This window comes from Nematolebias whitei, chromosome 23 (assembly GCF_014905685.2).
Source record: "Nematolebias whitei isolate Nwh7 chromosome 23, NemWhi1, whole genome shotgun sequence".
Taxonomy (NCBI): Eukaryota; Metazoa; Chordata; class Actinopteri; order Cyprinodontiformes; family Rivulidae; genus Nematolebias; species Nematolebias whitei.
Window position 1 is genome coordinate 17,814,563 of NC_056520.1, and position 5,436 is coordinate 17,819,998.

Consider the following 5,436-nt stretch of genomic DNA (forward strand, 5'->3'; position numbering starts at 1 on the left):
TGTATCAACTGTGAAGTACGGTGGTGGTAGCATCGTGCTGTGGTACAAAGCAGAGCTGAGTCTGATCATAAAATGCTGGTATTTACGTCAAAGTTCATGCTCTAAAAACGAGGTAAAGAATCCAACAAAATTCAGTCAGGTCATCTGAACCTTTTTTTTGTTGTTGTTGAAAAGTTCATAGAAAGGACTTAATCAGTACAAGTCGAGGAGCCACAACAAACTCAGTCCCACAAGTAGCACACTCACATATAGTGGGCCAACCAGTTTGATGGTGATAAAATGGTTTCTGGGGCCCGCCCTCTCACCCGTTGCCTCCTCTGAGGCAGCTATAGCCAAAGTGGTTCAAAACATCAAAGTCCATGCTCAATAATCCAGTAAAAAAAAAATCCAACAGAGTTATGCCAGATCATGCTTGTGGGACTGAGTTTGTTGTTGCTCCTTAGACTGATGAAGTCCTTTGATGAAGGACAAAACGTTTCAAACAAAAAAAAAAAACAAAAAAAATGAAGAAACTGTCCAGATGACCTGACTGAACTTTGTTGGATTTTTACCTGGATTATTGAGCATGAACTTTGATGTTTTGAACCACTTTGGCTACAGCTGCCTCAGAGGAGTCAACGGGAGAGAGGGCGGGCCCCAGAAACCATTTTATCACCATCAAACTGGTGGGTCCACTATGTGAGTGTGCTGCTTGTGGGACTGAGTTTGTTGTGCCTCCTCAGAGTGATGAAATCCTTTGGATGAAGGACGAAACATTTCCAAAAAAAAACAAAAAAAAAAAAACAAAGAAAGAACGAAACCATCCAGATGACCTGACTGAACTTTGGTGGATCTGTTAGCAACAACCCTGACTTTTACCAAAACATGCCACAAACCAGTGGACAGACGTTAACAAAACTTATAATCCCTGAACGTTCATCCACAACCGAGTAACTCTTGGACCCAAGCCAGTCCAAGATGGCTGCCACAGCCAACTCATCTTAAGGAACATAAAATTAACTGTATCACATCCTGCGTTACTGCTAACGAGCTAAAGTTTGTTTCGTTCCAAAGTTACTAGTAGTGAACAGAAAACTGAGATGAAAACGGAAGCGTATCGACTGGTGCTTGATTGCTTCTGCATGAAACGTCTACGTTTGCCTCCACCCCACCCCTGCCTTCCCTGACTGACCCCTCCCCAGCCCGAGCCTCCTGTCAGGGGCCTTATCGTAGTGCCCAGGCTCTGGCGTGCTGGAGAGGACGTGCCTCAAGGTGTCAGGAGGGAGGGTGGTTTAAATTTAACTGCAACAGGGCTGATATCTGCATGGCAGGTCCTGTCTCACCGCCCCTCTGCTCTGCTCTGCTCACCCTCCTTCTCTCACAAATACACAGTCTCCACAGTCACCAGCCACAAACAGCAGCAGCAGATTCCTCGGTCTAACAGGAGACACCTCATCTCGTCCACCTGGACCGTACGAGGAGCCGGCTGAGGACGTGACAGAGGGCAGACGACTGGCTGAGGATAACGTCTGTCTGAGCTGGCAGGCTGAAGGAAGCCACTGCAGAGGCACGGCAGCACAGTGAGCTAAGGATTCGCTGTGAGAGGTAAGACTGGAGAGGCTGTGTGTGTGTCAGGAGATGTGCATGTGGATGCTCTCACGTCATCCCTTTCATTTACAGGCAAAAATGCAAACCCACAAGGCTGCATGACAGCATCAGAGTCTTATCTGAAGTGAGATGTGCAGTTTATTTGGATTTCTTCTATTACAGCTATACGTTAGTCTGCAGATGCTTTGAACTTCAGTGGATAATCTGAGCAGACACTGAGTGGGGCGTGATCTTCATTAGCATGGTCATGGGGGGGTCACAGTGAATTCCAGCTGATCTGGACTTAATCTAGTTTGATTGAATTTTCCTTAATAAGCTTGGACTTATATGACCAAGAAAAGGAAAACAAAAAATGAATCTAAACTTTTGGATTTTGGTCTCATTTTGTTTGCGTTTACTATCGTTTTGCAGTTTTGGAACAAATCACCCATTTTTTCACCCCTGCAGAATTTCAGATTGGAACAGTAATGGTATAATCCTGGTGAATTTTAGCACAACTTTTGGTCAATTTGCTCAACACAACCAAGCTGATGATTATTCATTACCTCCTGCACAGCATTGATATCTGCTTTAAACATCCGGCTGTATCAGTTGCAGCCAGGGAATTTCCAAAAGGCCAGCGTGTCCACGAGCGCCTTGCAGCATACTGTAACCGAGTGCACTGAGGGCGGCTAAGGGCGGGCGGAGGTCAGGTTACCAGGCCTGCAGTCGGGGCTCAGTTTGGAAACACACTAAGAGCAGTGGGAGTAATAGACAAAAGTCAAATGTCAGGTCAAGGGTGTATTTCCCTCCCCAGCTGAGTTCAATTATGACTTTTTCTTTGCCTTAAAAATGCCAACGCAATTAGCACATGCTCGGCCAGGGTCTCCTGTGCTGGCAGATGTAGTTTGATGATGTGATGGTATGTAATGGTTAGCTCAGTAACACAGAGATGGTATTAATAAAAGGATTAGCCCTCAGAGATCATCATCATCATCATCAAACGTTAAGGTTTGTGGTTACTCAACAGTTCTAGGTATCATTTAGAGTTGCCTCCTTCCCCTCACAAACCTAAAGTTGTCAACTTGAACTCTTGGAAAAGCCTGGCCCTTCAGGCTCTGTCACCATGGGAATGTTTTTGTGGACAGCCTAGAAACAACTGGTTTTAAACTATGATGTCATACACCCACCTCTTACCTGACCTATGACTCAAAGCGAGTGTTGGAGAAATTCTCTCGTTCTCTGACGTTTACCCAAAAGAACCACAACTTACGGCAGCTGAAGATGTATAGCTGGCATTTTTACTTGCAAGATCAGATTTCAGGACAGGGTACATACATAAGATTATATATAAACATACATAAATGTAGATGCATTTAAAACCAGTCACAGAAATGAGCCACGAGCCACGCTATCTGTTGGCTTTTATAACATTATCAGTTCAGCAGCATAGTTCAGTGGGTGTCCTTGAGACATGGCACTCTTTGCCTTCACAAATACAGTTCATAGGCACCCCTCAATTTGATATGAGAGTGCTTTGGGAGACAATTTGGTTGGTTTTGGAGACAACCAAGCTCCTTGTTCTCAGGGCAGAGGGGAAGAATGTTCTCACCCACAATAGTAAAGCACAATACAAACATCTATAACCATCCATCCATTATCTTTACCCACCTCTTCCTTTTCGGGTCGTAGGGGTCACCGTGTGAGAGGCGGGGGAACATCCTGGACAGGTCTCAGTCCATCACAGGAACACATAGAGACAAACATGACATACAACCATCACGTTCTCACCCACACCTCAGGACAATTAATAAATAATAAAGTGCTATGTGTTGTCATCATTGTATGTTCCCATATAATGGTGAAATTGGTTCTCTGCATTTAGCCCATCGCACTGGGATACACCCAGGTGGAGCAGTGGGCAGCTATGTAAGCGTCCGGGGAGCAATTGGGGATTAGGTGTCTTGCTTAGAGACACCATGGCTGGGTATCGAGCCTGGGACTTTCGGGTCCCAAATCGGCTGCCCTGCCTCTACCCCATCTCGGTCCCCTAATTAGAGTCACCAATCAGCCTAGCATACATGTTTTTGGTCTGTGAGAGGAAACCAGAGTACCCGGAGAAAACATGTAAACTCCACCCAGAAAGGTCCTTGGTTGGGATTTGATCCAGCAACCTTCTCGCTGAGAGGCAACAGCTCTACCAAATGAGCCAACATTCTCTGACAGCGAGACAGATGCATCAAGAGTAACAGCAATGACAGATTAGATGTTTGAGTACCAGACGCTTGTTTCTACAGCAATGCCTTTGAATCCTGCAATCAGCAGAGAAGGTTGAGGAAAAACTGCCCAGAGCAAAACCCCCATTAAAACTCCAAATAATCAAAGGTCAACAATGTTTACATAATTTTTATTGAACTCTCAACAATACTAAAGCAAATGTTGCAGTAAAAATCTACAATATACATTGTGCATTTTATTTATTTAAGGACTGATTTCAGAACTGACACTAAAAATTATTTTTCTTAATATAACTTGTATGGTTTTATAATTTAGTCTGTCACAAAGGTATTTGCCATCCCCGCTTTGTTTCTCCGTCTTGTGTTGACATAACGTGTGAGCTTTATGTGCATGCTCCATGTCTCGTTTCCTGTTTATGGTGTATTTTCATGGCAATGTTACAGCACCACATACAGGCCTGGCATAGTTACTGCAGCGTTTTGGGTTGGTTTCTGCGTTTCTGTGCGGATGGAGACATATGTAGAATTAGTTCCATGTAAAAAATTTAAAAAAATTCTTATGTGGCTGAGGCCTTAATTTTGTTTCCTCAATATTTACTGCACGCTAGTAAATGAATCAACACATGATTAAATGCTTCCTCACGACTTCCACCAACCTCTCTCATTTGGATAGATATCAAGGCTGACAGAAGGACACAGTCTGTGGTGAGAAGTGTTGGGTTAATCTGTTTAAATACATATGATAAACCCACAGCCTTCTGGTGCTTCTGCAATAATCTGTTTTAAGACAAGGCGACTGTTCATCAGCTTGACCAGTAAAGGTTACGATCTTCGTGCTTGTATGGATTCAGTACATCTTTTTATTGTTGACAATCAACAGACAACAAGAAAGCAAAACCATTTTTATCACCCACCAGCAAAAGGCAGGTGATGATGGTATTGCTTGTGTCTGCATGTGTGTGTGTGTCTGTTAGCAAAATATCTAATGAACCAGTGGACAAATTTTTATGAAACTTACAGAAAGTTATCATTGGCTAGAAATTATTTAATTTTGAAGTTAACCCAATTAAAGATGGCCGCCACAGCCAACTGACCTTAGAAAACCAATATTACCAACGTTGGTACCCCGGACACTTATGTATGTGTATGCATGTATATATACATGTACATATGTATATATGTATATGCTTCTTCCTTTTTGGGTTGCAGGGGTCACTGGTGCCCATGTCTAGCCATCACTATGTGAGAGGTGGGGTACACCCTGGACAGGTCTCCAGTCCATCACAAGGCCACATAGAGACAAACAAGACAAACAACCATTCACTCTCTCATTCACACCTAGGTACAATTTAGAGTTACCAATCAGCCTAACATGCATGTTTTTAGTCTGTGGGAGGAAACCGGAGTAACCCGAGAAAACCCACGCATGCACGGAGAGAACATGCAAACTACACCCAAAAAGGTACCCGGAGTGGGGTTTGAACCAGGGTAACCTGCTCGCTGAGAGACAGCAGCTCTACCAGTTGTGCCACCGTGCTCCCCACATACATGCATAGTTACAGACACACATACAGTATATACACCATATGTACCACATGTGGTGCGAATCACAAACAAACTTTGACTTTGAGAT

The 5,436-nt window shown here is 43.8% G+C and overlaps 1 protein-coding gene across 1 annotated transcript in view; it reads left to right on the top strand.

Moving 5' to 3' along the window:
- The first annotated feature begins 1,361 nt into the window (after positions 1–1,361).
- filip1l (filamin A interacting protein 1-like) overlaps positions 1,362–5,436 on the top strand; it is a 117,221-nt gene continuing 113,146 nt past the window's right edge. Inside the window, exon 1 of the mRNA XM_037696471.1 lies at positions 1,362–1,584. The gene's annotated coding sequence lies outside the window, so the exon portion shown is untranslated. The remainder of the gene's footprint in view (positions 1,585–5,436) is intronic.